At 35.6% G+C, this 20,290-nt stretch overlaps 1 protein-coding gene across 7 annotated transcripts in view; it reads right to left on the bottom strand.

Annotated features, from left to right (window-relative positions):
• Positions 1-20,290, bottom strand: part of CCDC91 (coiled-coil domain containing 91) — a gene marked incomplete at its 3' end in the record, with an annotated part of 398,367 nt that overhangs the window by 337,538 nt on the left and 40,539 nt on the right. For 4 of the 7 annotated variants that reach the window (XM_082666103.1, XM_082666101.1, XM_082666102.1 and 1 more), the window contains exon 1: positions 17,723-17,814. The exons of the other annotated variants lie outside the window; for them this stretch is intronic. Of the gene's footprint in view, positions 1-17,722; positions 17,815-20,290 lie in introns of those variants that run through there. 7 annotated transcript variants of the gene reach the window in all.

Raw genomic sequence — 20,290 nt, 5'->3', positions numbered from 1 at the left:
AGATGGCTTCACAGGAGAATTCTATCAAACATTTAGGGAAGAGCTAACACCTATCCTTCTCAAACTCTTTCAAAATACAGCAGAGAGAGGAGCACTCCCAAACTCATTCTACAAGGCCACCATCACACTCATGCCAAAACCAGACAAAGATGTCACAAAGAAAGAAAACTACAGGCCAATATCACTGATGAACATAGATGCAAAAATCCTCAACAAAATACTATGAAACAGACCCAACAGCACATTAAAAGGATCATACACCATGATCAAGTGGGGTTTATCCCAAGAATGCAAGGATTCTTCAATATATGCAAATCAATCAATGTGATACACCATATTAACAAACTGAAGGATAAGAACCATATGGTAATCTCAATAGATGCAGAAAAAGCTTTTGACAAAATCCAACACCGATTTATGATAAAAACCCTCCAGAAAGTAGGCACAGAGTGAACTTACCTCAACATAATAAAGGCCACCTATGACACACCCATAGCCAACATTGTTCTCAATGGAGAAAAATTGAAACCATTTCCACTAAGATCAGGAACACGAAAAGGTTGCCCACTCTCACCACTATTATTCAACATAGTTTTGGAAGTTTTAGCTACAGAAATCAGAGAAGAAAAAGAAATAAAAGGAAAACAAATCGGAAAAGAAAAAGTAAAACTGTCACTGTTTGCAGATGACATGATACTATACATAGAGAATCCTAAAGATGCCACCAGAAAACTACTAGAGCTAATCAATGAATCTGGTAAAGTAGCAGGATATAAAATTAATGCACAGAAATCTCTGGCATTCCTATACACTAATGATGAAAAATCTGAAAGAGAAATTAAGGAAACACTCCCATTTACCATTGCAACAAAAAGAATAAAATACCTGGGAATAAACCTACTTAGGGAGACATAAGACCTGTATGCAGAAAACTAAAGGACACTGTTGAAAGAAATTAAAGATGAGACCAACAGATGGAGAGATATACCACGTTCTTGGATTGGAAAAATCCATATTGTGAAAATGATTGTACAACCCAAAGCAATCTACAGATTCAATGCAATCCCTATCAAATTACCAATCCCATTTTTCACAGAACTGGAACAAAATATTTCACAATCTATATGGAAACACAGAAGACCCCGAATAGCTGAAACAATCTTGAGAAAGATAAACGGAGCTGGAGGAATCAGGCTCCCAGACTTCAGACTATACTACAAAGCTACAGTAATCAGGACAATATGGTACTGACACAAAAACAGAAATATAGGTCAATGGAACAGGACAGAAAGCCCAGAGATAAATCCACATACATATGGTTACCTTATCTTTGATAAAGGATGCAATAATATACAATAGAGAAAAGACAGCCTCTTCAATAAGTGGTGCTGGGAAAACTGGACAGCTACATGGAAAAGAATGAAGGTAGAACACTCCCTAATACCATACACAAAAATAAACTCAAAGTGGATTAAAGACCTAAATGTAAGGCCAGATACTATAAAACTCTTAGAGGAAACCACAGGCAGAATACTCTATGACATAAATCACAGCAAGGTCCTTTTTGACCCACCTCCTAGAGAAATGGAATTAAAAACAAAAATAAACAAATGGAGCCTAATGAAACGTAAAAGCTTTTGCACAGCAAAGGAAACCATAAACAAGACAAAAAGACAACCCTCAGAATGGGAGAAAATATTTGCAAATGAAGCAACTAACAAATGATTATTTCCAAAATATACAAGCAGCTCGTGAAGCTCAATATCAAAAAAACAAACAACCCAGTCCAAAAATGGGCAGAAGACCTAAACAGACATTTCTCCAAAAGAAGATATAGAGACTGCCAACAAACACATGAAAGGATGCTCAACATCACTAATCGCAAATCAAAACTACAATGAGATATCACCTCACACCGGTCAGAATGGCCATCATCAAAAAATCTACAAACAGTAAAAGCTGGAGACGGTGTGGAGGAAAGGGAACCCTCCTACACTATTGGTGGGAATTTAAATTGATACAGCCACTATGGAGAACAGCATGGAGGTTCCCTAAAAAACTAAAAATAGAACTACCATATGACCCAGCAATCCCACTACTGGGCATATACCCTGAGAAAACCATAATTTAAAAAGAGTCATGTACCACAATGTTCATTGCAGCACTATTTACAAGAGCCAGGACACAGAAGCAAACTAAGTGTCGTTTGACAGATGAATGCATAAAGAAGATATGGCACATATACAATGGAATATTACTCAGTCATAAAAAGAAACAAAATTGAGTTATTTGTAGTGAGGTGGATGGACCTGGAGTCTGTCATACAGAGTGAAGTAAGTCAAAAAACGAAAAACAAATACCGTATGCTAACACATATATATGGAATTTAAAAAGAAAAATGGTTCTGAAGAACCTAGGGGCAGGACAGGAATAAAGGCGTAGACATAGAGAATGGACCTGAGGACACAGGGAGAGGGTAGGGTAAGCTGAAACGAAGTGAGAGCGTGACACTGACATATATACATTACCAAATGTAAAACGGATAGCTAGTGGGAAGTAGCCACATAGCACACGGAGATCAGCTCAGTGCTTTGTGACCCCCTAGAGGGGTGGGATAGGAAGGATGGGAGGGAGATGCAAGAGGGAGGAGATATGGGTATACATGTTATGTATAGCTGATTCACTTTGTTATACAGCAGCAACTAACACAACAATGTAAAGCAATTATACTCCAATAAAGATATTTTTAAAAATTTTTTTAATTAAAAAAAAAACAAGGACTGTAACAAAAGACAAAGGACATTACATAATGATAAAAAGATCAATCCAACAATAATATATAACAATTGTAAATATATACGCACCCAACATAGGAACACCTAATTATGTAAAGCAAATATTAACAGACATAAAGGGAGAAATGGACAGTAACACAGTAATAGTAGGGGACTTTAACATTCCACTTATATCAATGGACAGATCATTCAAACAGGAAATAAGGAAACACTGGCCTTAATGGAGACATTAGACCAGATGGACTCAATAGACATATACAGAACATTCCATCCAAAAGCAGCAGAATACACATGCTTTTCAACTGTACATGGAATATTCTCTAGGACAGGTCATATGCTAGGCCACAAAACAAGTCTCAAAAAATTTAATAAGACTGAAGTCATATCAAGCATCTTTTCTGACTATAATACTATGGGACTAGGAATCAATTACAAGAAAAACAACTGCAAAAAATACAAACATGTAGAGGCCACTAAACAACCAACTGGTCACTGAGTAAATCATAGAGGAAATCAAAAAACAGCTGGACACAAATGAAAATGGAAACATAATGATACAAAATCTCTGTGACACAGTGAAAGCAATTCTAAGAGAGAAGTTTATAGCAGTACAAACCTATCACAGAAAACAAGAAAAATTGCAATTAAAGAACCTAACCTTACACTTCAAGGAACTAGGAAAGGAAGAATAAACAAAACCCAAATTTAGTACAGGGAAATAAATCATAAAGCTCAGAGCAGAAATAAAAGGATTAGTGACTAAAAAAACTGGAAAAGATCAATGAAACGAAGAGCTGACTCTTCAAAATATGAACAAATTGATAAATCTTTAGCCAAACTCATCAAGAAAAAAAAAGAGAGTACCCAAATAGATAAAATCAGATATGAAAGAAAAGTAGTTACAACCAAGACTATAGAAAGAGAGAATGATAAGAGATTACTATGAAAAAGCACACACCAATAAAATGGACAGCCAAGAAGAAATGGGTAAATTCCTAGAAATGTATAATCTCCCAAGACTGAATAAGTAAAAAACAGAAAAACTGAACAGACCAATCACCAGTAATAAAACTGAATCAGTAATAAAAAAAAAAAATTCCCCAAAAAAGTACAGGGTCAGATGGCTTCACAGGTGAATTCTATGAAACTTTTTTTTAAGTTATCATCTATCCTTCTTAAACTATTCCAATAATTTACAGAGGATGGAATGCTTCTGAACTCATTCTAGGAGGAAAGCATCACCCTGATACCAAAATCAGACAAAGACATAACCAAAAAAAGAAAATTACAGGCCAATATACTGATGAACATAGATGCAAAAACCCTCAATAAAATATTAGCAAACCAAATTCAACAATACATTAAAAGGACCATGCACCGTGATCAGATGGACTTTATCCCATGGGTGCAAGGAGGGTTCAATATCCAGAAAGCAGTCAATGTGATAAGCCACATTAACAAATTAAAGAATGAATAAAAATCATATGATCATCTCAATAGACACACACAAAAAAGCTTCTGACAAAATTCAACATCCATTTATGATAAAAAACTCTCAACAAAGTGGGTATAGAGGGAACATGCCCCACATAATAAAGGCCATATATGACAAACCCACAGCCAACATCACACTCGAACAGGGAAAAGCTGAAAGTATTTCTTCTAAGATCAGGTACAAGACAAGGAGGCCCACTCTTCCAGCTTTTATTCTACATAGTACTAAAAGTCCTAGCTACAACAATCAAACAAGAAAAAGAAATTAAAGGAATACAAATTAGAAAGGAAGAAGGAAAATTGTCACTGTTTGCAGATGACATACCATATGTAGAAAATCCTTAAGATGCCACTAAGAAAACTACTAGAACTCATCAATGAATTTGGTAAAGTTGCAGAACAGAAAATTAATATATAGAAATCTGTTGCACTTCTATACACTAACAATGAACTATCAGAAAGAGAAATTAAGAAAACAAGTCCATTTATAATTACATCAAAAAGGATAAAATACCTAGGAATAAATCTAACCAAGGAAGAAAAAGACCTGGACTCAGAGAACTAACAGACACTGAAAGAAATTGAAGATGACACAAACAGAGGAAAAAATATACCATATTCATGGACTGGAAGAATTATTGTTAAAATGACCATACTAGCCAAGGAAATCTATGGATTCAATGCAATCCCTATCAACATACCAATAGCATTTTTCACACAACTAGAACAAATAATTCAAAAATTTGTATAGAAACACAGAAGACCCTAGATAGCCAAAATAATATTGAGAAAAATGAACTAAACTGGAGGTATCACACTACCTGAGTTCAAATCATATTACAAAACTACAGTAATCAAAACAATACAGTATAAGCATAAAAACAGACACATAGATCAATGGAACAGAATAGAGATCCCAGAAATAAACCCATGTTTATATGGTCAACTAATCGACTAGAACGTAGGCCAAAATACACAATGAGACAGTCTCTTCAATAAATAGTGTTGGGAAAACTGGACAGCTACATGCAAAAGAATCAAACTGGACCACTTTCTCATACCATATACAAAAACAAACTCAAAATGGACTAAAGACCTAAAACCATAAACTCCTAGAAGAAAACATAGGCAGTAACCTCTTTGACATCAGTCTTAGCTATGTTTTTGGATATGTCTCCTCAGGTAAGAGACAAAAGCAAAAATAAACAAATGGGACTACATCAAACAAAAGCTTTTGCACCATAAAGGAAACTATCAACAAAATGTAAAGGCAGCCTACTGAAAAGGATAAGATATTTGCAAACACTACATCTGCTAATGGTTAACATCTGAAATATACGAAGAACACATAAAACTCGACATCAAAAAAATAAATAATCTGATTAAACAATGGACAGAGGACCTGAACATTCTTCCAAAGAAAACAGACAGATGGCAACAGACACGTGAAAAGATGCTCAATATCACTAATCAACAAGAATATGCAGATCAAAAATGTAATGAGGTATCACCTCACACCTGTCACAATGCCTATTATCAAAAAGACAAAAATTGCAGCGGGCCGTTTCCGACCAGCAGAATAACGAGCCGCCACACGCAAGATTCTTCTCGTATCACACTTTATTGGAGCACAGCTTGGTTGAAGAAAGATGGAAGGAAGACGCTACGCAGCAGAATATGGCAGGCTTTATACTGGCCAGAAGGTCCACCCAACAGCCCTGGATTGGTGTGTGTCAGTACATGTGACAATATATTGCTACGCCTACAATCCACGGGATGCACGCGTGGCGCCTTACGCGGCACTCCCGGGTAGTGCAAGCAAGATGCAACAATGTAATTTTCTTCCTCTGGACCAAGAATCCAGCTCCTTCCTGGCGGCGTCCCACAAAAAATAACAAGTCTTGACAAGGATGTACAGACAAGGGAACCCTCATATAATTTTTACAGTGAAAACTGGTTCATCCACTATGAAAAACATTATGAAGTTTCCTCAAAAACTTAAAAGTAGAGCTATTATACGGTCCAGCAATTCTACTTCTGGGTATTTTTTCAAAAAAACCCAAAAACACCAATTCAAAAAGATATATGTGGCACCCTTATGTTCACTGCAACATTATTTACAGTAGCCAAGATATGGAAGCTGCCTAAGTGACCATCAATAGATGAAAAGATAAAGATGTGGTACAGATAGTCGATGGCATATTACCCTGCCATAAAAAAGACCTAGAGAGCATTATGTTAAGAGAAATAAGTCACACAGAGAAAGACAGTATCATACAATTTCATTTATATGTGAAATTTTAAAACAAATGAACAAACATAACAAAACAGAAACAGAGTCATATATACAGAAAACAAAAAGGTATTTACCAGAGGGAAGGAGAGTCAGGGGATAAGTGAAATAGGTAAGCAAGATTAAGAGGTACTAACTTCCATTTATAAAACAAATATCACAAGGATGTAATGTACAACTTAGGGAATACAGTCAATAATATTGTAATAATTTGCATAATGACAGATATAGTAACTAGACTTATCATAGTGATTTTATAATGTATAAAAATATCGTCACTATGTTGTGCAACTGAAACTAATATAATATTGTAAGTCAATTATACTTCAATAAAAAATGAACAAAATTTTTATTTTTAAACAAAGTTAATAACTACAAAAATTATTAATTTATTTCTACATATTATGTAACAGAACTGAAGTACATAAAAAATTTAATGAGTCATCTCTAATAACACTGTTTCACACGTCACTGGAAATAACCAGCCTTTGTCTAAAGAGAAGAATGACTTAAAATTACAGCGGAATTAAAATCTGAAAGTAATTCCTCTTGGCACCATCATGGAAACAGGTGCCAGTACCAAACAATCACAAGGAGAAAGAGCATTTCCATTCTTGCTTTATTCAAAAATTAATGCAACACCAGTATTAATTATATTAATTTGATATTGATTAAATAAGAATATATAGATCAAATTTCTTTGACCTATGTATTCTCAGCATCGAACTAAATGTAACACATATTCAAATGTGGGCTGATCTTAATAAAAGTGATATTACATAGCAAAACCTAGTGAAATAAATTATTTCTAATCACCATTTTAGAAATTCTTCACTGTTTCTTCACAGTTTAATGACCAATGGGTCATCAAAAAAGACCACAGTGTGTCACTGAAAAATATGTTACTCATAATATCTGATTGTCCTTCATTGTTAAAGATGATGAAAGATATTACATTTAAAATCAAAGGTAAATTTTACCAACTTACATACAAAATTGACACTACGTCCAGCTTATATAACAAAGAAGAAAAAATATTTATAAATGTTAAATTCATTTTAAAATGCTGCCTTCTAAGACATGAAACTCAGACCTAGTCCTCTTAAAACCAACTCACACTGTTGTCTAAAATGTCTGTTAACGCAGATACCAAATGGGATTTGCAGCCTGCCAAGAGATTAAAACTTAAATTCATCTTTATACTTTATTGAGCGTTGTTTTCTTCTGCTTTTTTTAATGCTATGAGGCACTGTAACTCAAACCTAACGCTGGACCAGGAGCTGTATTGATAAATAAGAACCTTACAATAGCCATTATTATAATGAAGTCGCCACCAGCATTCTACTCTTCATCAGTTTTACTCTTTCCAGATGTTTCATTTATAATTCGAATCAGTTAAATATAAACCCATGTTTTCTTACATAGACCTCAATGTTGACATCCACCAGAAATATTCTCGACTTTTTAAAGTAAAAATGTCATTAATTACATACATCATTTAAACCTGTGGCAGATTAAAAATGGCCCCAAATTCTTTGATATGCCTCCTATCGAGAAGTAGAGTCTATGTCTCCTCCCCTTAAACGTGAATGGCCTCTGTGACTGATTGCTTTGACCAGCAGTATGTGGCAGAAATGACATTGTACCATTTTCTGGGCCTAGGCTTTACAAAAGTGAGAGCTTTCACCTCCTTTCTTTCAGAACACTCTTTCTGGAGGAAACCACCCTCCAAAGAAGAAATTTGATTATCCTGAGACCACATCCTGTAAGGTAACGCAAAACAGACATGTGGAGAGCTCACACGAAGAGAAAAATACCTAATGAATCTCCCACTCTTCAAGTAAAGTTTGCTTCGATAGTAGATATGTAAATGAAGATGACCCCAGCACTTAGCCACACCTGACTAGAACAGTATAAACCAGCAAAATCCTCCCCAAATTCCTGACCCACAAAATAGTGAACAAAATTAATTAAATTTTGATGTTGTTTGCTGCACAACAGAAAAAAAAACTATAATTTCACTTCATGGCATGTATAAACTCACCATAACAACAGAAAAAAAGCAGACTGCCAATTTATAGGTATAAGGCGATGAAATTTTTAAAAACTTTTAAATTATCAACTTACTATCTGCGAAAGTTCTCTTGTCTTCCATTAACTAACTCATGAGTAAATCATGAGATAAACCAATGTTCTCAACTACTTTTGATTCTCACAGTGTGAAGGAAAGTGCCAAGGTTACAAGGACATGACCCCGAACCTGTGCTCCCACCAGCTGAATTGTACACTATCAATAATTAGTTGTTTTTGTACATTTTTAATCTCAGTTTTATCTGTTAATATAATTACATAATTTGGTTAAATATTTTTAAAAATCTATAAGAACTAGAAGTAATTGTTCCCATGAATAAAATTGAATACTTTACAACAAACTGATAAAGGCTAATTGCTTTAAAAAGAAATACTGTCAAGAGTCAAGACTATTTATAAACATTCAGTACAATAACCACTGGGACCATTTTTAACTGTCTCAGTACACTTGAAATTGAAACTAGGAATTGAAGATAATGTTTTAAAGTTTTTTGTTTTGTTTTGTTTTTCTAACATCTTTATTGGAGTATAATTGCTTTACAATGGTATGTTAGTTTCTGCTTTACAACAAAGTGAATCAGCTATACATATACATTTATCTGATTTAAGAAAGTCCATGATGAACTCCAATCAGGAGATCTATGCTCACAGAAAAGATGTGGGCCCAACATCAAAAGACTGAACTATAAATATATATTACGTTTTAAGGTATGTACAGATCATCTTTATGACTACCCACTTTGGCCAAAAAAAAAATTTAAAAACTTAAGATTACCAGGCCAACTAAGTTGGATATAGGAGCCTGTACTATAAATTCTTTTTTAAAGTGTTCTTTAAATTAAGAAATAAGGATGAAGTTTCAGTTGTACAAGATGAAAAGAGGATGAATGGTAGTGGTAATGGTAGTACAACAATGTGACTGCACTTAATGCCATTGAATTATACACTTTATAATGGTAAAGATGGTAAATTTTATGTTATGCGACAAAAAGACTGAAGTGAATAGACTTCATAATAATAATCAAAAAGAAATCAAAAACATTACGCTGGGCAAATTAAGCCAGTAACAAACAGTTCATATTGTAGTGGGTCAGGGAACAGGGATAGAGTGGTATAGAAAGAGAGTACATGTGGAATTAAAGAATTTTCTGGGGAAATGAAAATGTTTTGTATCTTGATCAGAGTATAGTTACACAGTTACATATATGTCAGAACCCAAGAAGAATTTGTATATACAAATTACACACTGATTTTTTTTAATGGAGGTATTGGGGCTGGGGCAGAAAGACTGAAGAAATTAGTCTAGAATTTAATTCATGAGAATTATCTCCTGAAACAAAATAATGGTATTTTTTAACCACCAGAATTATTACACAGAGCAGCTCATTGAAAGGTAAATCACTAGTTGGTACAGAACCAAGACATGCTACAATTTCTGACTAGTCAGTCATAAACGTTTTTAAATGTAAATAAGATATCACCATCCTTGATTACTTAAACTAAAACAACATATCCAGAAAGACTACAAGGCTCAGCTTTCTTCAGGTTAGCCCTGTTTTTCCATCTGCCTAATTCCTCCCTTCTACTTCAAGTCAATCCAATTTAATTCAACAAACCTGTTATACTACTCTGCGTAACATATTATGTGAGGAGCTAAGTATTATAAGGTAATACAAAGATGAAAATATAGTAACCTCGACCCCCAAGGCACTTGTAATCTACTAGATGGCATTAAACAATAGATAACAGCTAGAAGAAAAGACTTTATGATACCCGCAATATTCAAATTGAAACCCTGTGCAATTCAGACCAATATTTTGAAAGGTGATTTTTTTTTTTTAAAGTAAGGCAAAAGAGCACTAAGTAGCTCGTCCTCTAGGTTTATTCCCTACTCTACTCCTTTTTATTACCAGTGCAGGAAAATTCCAGAAATATCTCTGTGTTTCCAAGAAATTGAAGAATGCAAATACAAAGGCTCTCCTGTATTTTTATACATAAAAGATAGAAAATTCATGGTCACAATTCTATGAGTGCATGAGTAAAAGGCTCCACCATATTTCTAATAAAAGATATTCAGTTTCATTCAAACCACTGACCATCGTTCCTGGCGATATAGGGAAAATCATAGATTGCAGACTTTTCTGGAGTGAATTATTCTGCTTTAAAAACTAAAACTCTAAAATTAGAATTATGAAGTGACAGAAAACATCACAATCTGAATTTTACTTACACAAAACCACATGATTTTCAATGCCAAGTTCCTAATTTACAGCTGGGAAAATCACCATTGAAGATAGCTGAGCTTGGATCAGATTCACTTAACATAAAACCAGATGTAGACCTCAAATTACATGTGACATCTCCAGCCACTCATATAAATAAGAATAATGCAAGCTGAAAGACAATAAATTCACCTAGACCTTTCTATATTTGGCCACCCTAATGGTGCTATAATGTCCCTTTCCTAAAGTTTTGAAATAAATTAGGAGAAAGGAGAAGAAGAAAACATACAAATCTTCTCTAAGTACAATTAAAAACCTTAAATTACTCATTTCAATTCTTCTAGATAAAGTCCTTTAAACAAGTCAAGAAATTCTAAATCTCGAAATACACTTGTCATTTTAAAAATATAAAGAAAAAACCCTACTAGACTCTTAGGATATTAAGTCTTGGCATGTCATCTCAGAACTCTTCCCCAAACAATTTGTCACAAGTGAACAGGAACAAGCTGTACTAAGGATGTACAGAGATATTTCTTTAGTTGTTTGTGTAATCAGCTACTGATTTCCCACCATAACGTAAAAAACCCAAATGTATGTCAACAGGAGTCTGTCTGCAACTATAAAATCACTTTACATCAGTTGGCTTCAGAAGTTAGTACCCTATGGAAAGTCCATTTAAAATTTTACCTGGCACATACATGCTAAAATATCTTGTTTGCTGTTTGAAGCCACACTAGATTACAACCCACAGAGACAGGATTTCTAGTTTATTTCTCACAACCCGCATATACAAAACCCAAAATCGCAACATAGAAAAGCGTTGTTAAAATTCTGTAATAACAGTAAAGCAAAATAGTTTACCACAGAGTTTTCTTAGGAATTTTTTAAAGCCTCTGTATTCATAATATACAACACTTCAACATCTAAATTAAGTATTTCAAACATACAAGGCTCACCTTGGAACTCTAATGTAGGAGCTGTTTTAGGTTATGAATCAAAGCTAACCTAGCTCAAACACTGAAAATTGAATAATAATGCCATGATTGCTTAATATGAACATGATATCAAATTCTATAATTATTTCATGGTTTATTAACAGTGTATTTCATACTCAATTCTAAATGGAAATTAGTCTTGTGCTTCTTTATAGGCACCTACTCCATGTGACTTCAAGAATTAAGACTGTCATGCAGCATCACAGACAGCTGATGTGTTGCAGCTGCATCACTTCAGAAACATCAGAATCTAGTACCGAGCTTTGCCCGTAATAGTGAATAAATACCACTTTGAGTCAATATTATGGTCCCTCGCTGCTATACGGAATTCAAACCATGCAACCCTCACTGTCATATTGATGTTTTCAATATTACCAAAAACCAATAAGCAAAAGTATTACTCAAAAAACACTTGGGATATTTGGAAGGTGAAACAATATGGGTTAAAGTTTTCTCAGTTATGAAGATACATCTGGAAACTCCTTTAGTTTTCAACTTAAGAAATACTTTATAAAATACAGTGGCCAATTTCCCTGCCTTAGGAAATAAAGTATAGAGAGTCCTCAAATTACATATATACTTTACACATGAACTATTCAGGGAATGGAATAGATTTTTTCATTGTATGCAGTGAGACTTCCATCTTCTCTTTCCACTTTTCATCCTCACCACTACCATGCAATGTTAAAGCAATACATGTTGTTAAATACTCATTTCAGAAAAGAACGAACAGATACAAAGAAAACTACAAAAGTTTAGCCTTGATAAAAAGTCAACAAAGATAAGAAACAATAGGTATCTTCAAATATGTTAAGACAGAACTCTCAGCTAACGAAATGAAATGCTCTTGACCCACAAGGCCTATAATCATTTTGTCAACCCACACCCTTCCCTCCATGCTTCTTCTAGCCGTAAGGGTAGACAACCTACGCCAAGCTACATATCTCAGCCATAATAATTATTCCTAAGGATAAGAAACTGACTCCAGCTGGATCAATCAATCTTTCCTCGGGATATTTGCAACTAGAAATAGAAGGGAAAATCCCACACATCACAAAACTCTCCTCATCTTCTAAGTTCTAAAGCCAATGCCTTAACTTACTCCTCAGCATGCAGGTTCAGTCCCACTTTAGAAATTTTGCCTGAACTATTCCCTAGAGTACTCTTCCTCCAGATATTTGCATGGCTGGCTATTTCTTGTGATTCAGGTCTCAGCTTTAACGTCCACTGTGGACAAAGGCATTAGTAAGCAGCCACTTAATCACTGTCATATCACCTTATTTTAACCCTCTGCATAGCACCACTTTAATATCCCTCTTTTTAATACTCACTGCTGTATCTCCAACACCTAGAATAGTGCCTGGCACAAACTATACACTCCATTCATAATTTGTTGAATAAGTGAAAACTGTGAAGAAATGAGCCCAAAGCCAACAGCCACGGTCTTATCCCCATGGAAAAACCAGTCTGAAAGAATGAAGCCACTAAGGAGAGAGACAAAAAGAAAACAAAGTAGAACTCCTTGAGGCATCTGAGTCTCTTCAGTCATCCCGAAGACCAGCTCCAACCCTGCCCATACTACAGTTTGATTATGTACATCAGAGGACTTTAAAAGGGTGCACATACCACGCTGAAGAGGACTAGTGGGTATGTAAGATGATCCATCAGAATGTGAGAAGCAATACTACATCTAAAATGGATTTTGTATTATCCTTTGTTTTATAATGTACAGAATATATTATAGTCATACATATACACAATGTACAGATAAATATACCCATACTGGATGTACATCTGATACCTAATAGAGGTGAACAATTGAAAAAGTCAGGAGACTATCATTGTTAATGAGGAAATTTGTTTTTCTTAAGCTAGAATGTTTCAGGTTTCTTTCATTTCTAACCAAGAGACTTCTGAAATGTACTTAACACATATGTGATGTTCAAATGCTTGTAAAATGATGAATGCACAGACATTCTTTACGGCTCCAGAGAACAAGTAAAAGCTAAAGGTAAACAGATTTCAAATCTACATCAAAAATAACTTTCTAGGCCTTCCCTGGTGGCGCAGTGGTTGAGAGTCTGCCTGCCGATGCAGGGGACACGGGTTCGTGCCCCAGTCCGGGAAGATCCCACATGCCGCGGAGTGGCTGGGCCCATGAGCCATGGCCACTGAGCCTGCACGTCCGGAGCCTGTGCTCCGCAACGGGAGAGGCCACAACAGTGAGAGGCCCGCGTACCGCAAAAAAAATAAAATAAAAATAACTTTCTAAAATTTAGACCTGTCTAAAAGTAATCACTTCCTCTCCAGTTATAAATTTCCCACTACTAGACATGTTCAAGTAGAAGCCTGATAACCATTAGTAAAGGATACTTAGACATGATTTCTGCACTTGTGAGGCAGTCTATGTATCAAATGTTAACTTAGTGATACCAAGTCCTAGAGATATAATAAGTTTAGTCCTTGTCCCCTTGGAGATCACAATTTAACAGACCAGAAAGACACACGTGCAAACATTTATATAGTATACATCTCTATATACATGGTCCAGTGACAACAGAGGAATGTGGTGATTAATTGCATAGGTGGGAATATTTAAGTTAAATACTGAGGGATAAGTAAAAGTCATTTTTCCTGTTATGCAAGAAAGATGAGGGCATTCCTAACAAAGAACATGTGAGAAGGGACACGTATAGAAAGTACACAGTACAACAAACCCAAAATACAACAAATAAGGTGCAATTTGAGCATGATAAGTGGCCTATGGTGAGAGAATATCCACAAATGAAGCTGCTGGATAAGTGGCTAGGAGCCAAAATATAAAGGGTCATACCAAGGAGTTTGGAAAGAGCCACAGAATAATAAAAATAACTATCTTAGAGTGTTCTATTTTGTTCCAGACAGACACCTAAACTCTTTAGACACTCTAGCAGTTTCAATTCTCACAAGATCCCTATCATTATCTACACTGTTTAAACAAGGAAACTTAAGCTAGAGACAGACCAAGTAATTTGACTAAAATCACAGTTACATTAGTGTCAGAAACAAAATTTACTGAAGAATTCTGAGAAGGGATGTGTAATATGAAGGTGTTTGAATAAGTGATATATGTATTTTAGAAAAACAGTTATGAGGCAATGTGGATAATGGTATAGAAGTAGGATAGGGTAGTCTTAGGGAAATGCAACAGACAAATATCTAAATGAGAGCTACCGAGGCAGTGGGAATAAGGGAAAAAAACTAAAGGACTTCACCGGTTTCTAGCTTGAGCAAGCAGGTGGAAAAGTAAGTTTGGGTGGAAGAAATGAGGCAGAAAATGAGATGAGGTATAAAATGATTAGGTTGAGCTTAGGCAATATGGACACATTTAGTTTGAGGTTTCAATAAAAAAAGCAAAGGGAAAAGGTCCAATAGGAAGTTAACTAGAAAGAGTTCTTTCTAAAGACAGGTGGGAAGACTGGCTAGAATAAGTATATTTAGAAATTATCAATATACATAGAGCAGTTAAAATATTAGGCCAAGCAAAGTAGAAAATATCCATGAGTCCATACTGATATTAAATAAATAAATATGTAAGTAACGGGAAATTGATTAATTTTCCTTTCTGAAGAATTCCAAATCATTTATATAGATACTGTACCCTCACGGAGGTGGAACTCCTCACCCCTTAAGTATAGGCTGCAGATAGTGACTTCCTTCTGGAGAGTACAATACAGAAAGGAGGAAAAATAAGAATAACTTTAAAACAGAGAAGCCTGACAAAAACCACCTCAGCCAGATGATCCAAGTCAATATCAACAATAACTCATGATGACAGTATGTACCCTTGACATATCATGACAAAAATGGCACTTTACCTCTGTAGTCTTTATCCCCAAAACCCATAACCCTATTCTAAACATGAGAAAAACCACAACCTCGACTGAGGGACAATCTACAAAATATGTGACCAGTGCTTCTAAAAACAAGCTGTCATGGTCATCAAAAAGAAGTAAAGTTTAAAAAAAATGAAACAGCATAAGAGGAACCTAAGGACACATGACCACTAAATGTAATATGGTATTGATCTCAAGAAGACAGCAGCGAGCAGTGGCTTGAAACAAGATCTTAGTTCCCTCCCCAGGAACTGAACCTGGGTAGCCTGGGTGAAAACCAGGAATCCTAGCCACCAGTCCACCAGGAGCTAGAGGCTAGAAGCAAAGTTGCCCTGGCTCTTGTCCCCATTGAAAAATGAATTTCTCAAGGAAGCAAAAACTATAAAAACAGGTACAAAGTTTATTATTAAAGACACAGCACAACAAGTGGGAAAGCACACAGAGAAACTGTTTGTTTATTTAAGACAGAAGCAAGGTAGAGATACACACCGGGAGAGAAAGGGTGTGGGCATCCTCCCTTATGAAGAGGAGTGCACCAGAAAGGCGATTCAAATCACTTATATGTGAGGGTTCTTCCCGGTCTTTGTTTACCTTTGGTCAATTATCTCATTTCTTTTCCGCATCTGACCTGTCTTAGGGCCCTCCCTGACATGTGTGCGCATCTTTTTGCCAAGATGAATTCCAGTGCAGAGGCCTGTGAGGAGGTTGACACCACCTATTATGGGGTGGCACCCCCCACCCTTGGCCCCCAAGGAGACTTCCTGCGCATGTAGAGCTGGGGAGGTCTCCTTGACTGCAAGGATGAGCCATATGTGGTCTCTTTCAAGGATGAGCCATATGTGGTCTCTTTATCTTTTATCCAAGCAGGACTCAGCTCCTCCTTGCTCTTGCTCTTATCTTTATCTTAGAGTATTTGTCCACAGGGGACAGATTCCAGCTATTCAGCCTGGTGCCCATCTATCTCCTGCCTCAGTATCCTTTATGAAAATCTGGAATAGAAAAAGGACAGTAGACAAAAACTACAAAAATCTGAATAAAGTATGGACTTCAGTTAACAATTATGTATGAACACTGGTTCGTTAATTTTAACGAATGTAGCATTAATGGTGTAAGTTATTCATAATAGGAAAAACTGAGTATGGAGTATATGAGAACTCTCTGTATTATCTTCACAATTTTTCTCTAAGTCTATTCTAAATAATGAAGTTTTTCTTTAAAATCAGGCCAAGAAGAAAACCATTACTATTCAAGAGATACATAGAGGAAAATAAATCGGCAAAAGAAATTTAAAAGGAATGATCATATAGAAAGATAGAATGATACCCTAAAAGTCATAAGAAAAAAAGTGTACAAGAATAAAAACAGGTATAATATAATAGAGGTCAAAGAAGATAAGGAATGAATACAAACCGCTGGATACAGAAGGTCACGGGTAAAAGAAAAGTTCAGTGGAGATGCAAGAATGAAAGGTAAAAAACAGTGCTTTATCTTGCTTATGAGCCACAATTTTATGATTTTCTCAGTCAAAAATCTCTTAAAAGATTCTCCTGGTTTCAATTCTATTGTAAGTGTTCCTTTTTCCCTGAATTCATATCAGTTTAGTCACCAAAACATAATTCTTATTGAATCTTCTTTCACAGTGAAAAGTACTAGGAGATGCATCAGATAGCATACTTTAATCTGGAAGTAACAGAAAATTCCAAAAGGAAACTGGCTTAAGCAATAAGGAAATGCATAACCATTATCTCATATGACAAGAAGTATGGGTAGAGCAGGCTCTAAACACTACAAGTCAGAGCTTCAGAAACTCTCTGTAATTCCCTTGGACCTGACCTCCTATGTGTAACTTCATCCACAGGCTGGAAGTAAAAGCAAAATAGTTTGAGACTGTGATCTTCTCATCTTTGAACCTATCACTAGCAAAGGAAGGGAAGTACCATGTTTCACTTAGACTTACTAGAATCAATTCTGGAACTCGGAATGAAGACTCCTTTCTCTGAGTCAAGTGAAGGAAGACTCCTTTCTCTGAGTCAAGTGAAGGAGGGTTGGATACCTGAGCAAACAGCTTCTGTTAGAAAGGCAGACAGGAGAGGAATAATGCTAAACACGCAATCAACAGTTAACCAATACAGGAGGTTCTTATTTGCATAATTTCCTACCTTTGGGGAAGTTTTTAAATTTCCTTTAATACGATGAAAATACACTTCAATAAAATAATGGCCAAATAATTTCCTTCTTCAAATAACCAAGTGACAACCTCAGAGACAGTCAGTACTGCTTTATAGGTCAAGAGGAAGAATGTGGTATAAATTTGTAAATTTGTAAATTTGTAAATTTATCTTATCACTCAAATTTATATCAGAAAAATAAAATGTGTTTGGGTATTTTAAAACCAGGGACTTGATTTCATTTTACTCTTCAAAATTGTTATTTTGTTGGAGATAAGATGTTAAGAGATCCTAAGGTAGTAGAAAGAGCACTAAGAGCCCTGGGCTCTAGCCCTAACTGTTCCACTAAATTACAGCGTTATCACAGATGGTCACCTAATCTATGTCGGTTTCAGTTTTCACTTCTGTTAAAGTAGAAAGTTCAGGTCATCTCCAAATCTTCTTTCTAGTTAATTCCTAATTATAAATAATATTCACTTGTTAACTAGAATACTTATGCAGACTATTTAAAGTTGTAAATCTGCACTAGCCAAATACTCAGGATGCCTTCCAAGGCTACATACAAGCCAATGACATGAAGCTTTTCCTATAAAACTTCACTTTTACGAAAATCTCCACCACTGCCAGCAATGCAAATAGCATGATGTTACAATTTTGAAATAACTCAAAAATTCCGTTTAACTTCTCTTTAAACCCAAATTCACTATTGAAAGGTTTCAGTACACCTACAGAAGCAAACCGTCACTGTTGGACAGGGAATGGAAAACGACAAAAACGTAACCACTTTGAAATTCAATTAAAGACGATATCTAACCACTAACCCTAAACGAAGAAGATGAAAATTAAAGCACAATGAGAAAGCTGGAATTCAAGTCATAATCAGAAATAGGAATTCTATATAGAATAGGAAATAGGGGGGAAATAATCCCCAAAAGTAAAACCAACATATAGACCTAAAAGAAATTAAATATCTCATGAATTTCTTTTAAAAACTATTATTTAGATAAAATTGATAGAAATAATTTCCAAAAACAGGTTGATGACAGTGAGAAACAGGAGAGGAAACCATTACCCTGTCCTTTGGGAACTTCAAATTAATGAATCTTGGCAAACCAGACAAAAATCATACGGGATGACTTGATAAAAGCCCATGACTTAAGCCAACTGCATTATGACCCGGAGTTGGTTCTTCTCAAAATTATTAATAATGAAAAACACTTACACAGGATACACATGATTGCCAGGAAAAAAAAAAATGCACTTCTTTGAAACAGTTTTTAAAACAACAAACCACCCACAGAAACCACATGGGCACAAAATGAAATGATTCTGGTCACTGATTTGTAGAAGAGCATTTAAGCACTCCCCAAGTGAGAAGACTCAACTTTAGCCTCTCTTTCTAGGACAAGCAGAACATCCATGAAAACACCTGATCTGGACCTACCAAGAAAACAGTGCAAACATACCTGCACTGGCCTGAGTTTCAAGAGAAATAACTTTCTCCAAGGAGAGCCTAACAGTTTTAAGACACCACTTCCTTGTTTTAAGAAGACATTTTTTGTTTCCTCACAGTAAGAATTTATATAAAGCTTAAAAACTCCTCAAAATAAAATAAAATAAAATAAAGTAAAACAAATCTCAAAGTACTTAACATTATAATATTAATGACACATAAATTAAAATCTCCTGGAAGCACCACTCTCTACTATCTGTAGCAATAGCATTAATATGTGAGGAACACTCAATTTATCCAATTATGTAATAATACCCTAGTGAAATAGTATACCAGAGAGGTACATTTCAAAAGAGGAAGGAATAAATATGGAGGAAGGGATATTGCTCAGGAGACAGGCAAACTATGTGGGTTGCATACAGCTGCACTGGAACCCTAGAAGCTAAGCTGGGTACATTAAATAGGTATGAGGTCCAGAAAAAGGAAGCCAAATGAAACCAGAGCCAAACACAGTCTAGAACAAAGCACCGCCTAGGGTAAAATGCAAAGACTACATAAAAACTCCACTTATGTACAGAAGTATCAGATAGGTACTACATATATTAACAGAAAACAGAAAGTTAATCTTGACCTTCAACATCACTAAAAATTCATCCACACCTTTAAATAAGTAGGAAAAAAAGGGGGACTTGCCATGGCCTATATTATATAGTTTGTAAAGGACATAAAGAGAACACAATAAAAACCAGGCAGCAGGGCTTCCCTGGTGGCACAGTGGTTGAGAGTCTGCCTGCCGATGCAGGGGACACGGGTTCGTGCCCCGGTCAGGGAAGATCCCACATGCCGCGGAGCGGCTGGGCCCGTGAGCCATGGCCGCTGAGCCTGCGCGTCCGGAGCCTGTGCT

The sequence above is a fragment of the Grampus griseus genome (genome assembly GCF_964374135.1).
Source record: "Grampus griseus genome assembly, chromosome: 11".
NCBI lineage: Eukaryota > Metazoa > Chordata > Mammalia > Artiodactyla > Delphinidae > Grampus > Grampus griseus.
This window is presented reverse-complemented; position numbering and strand designations above follow the sequence as displayed.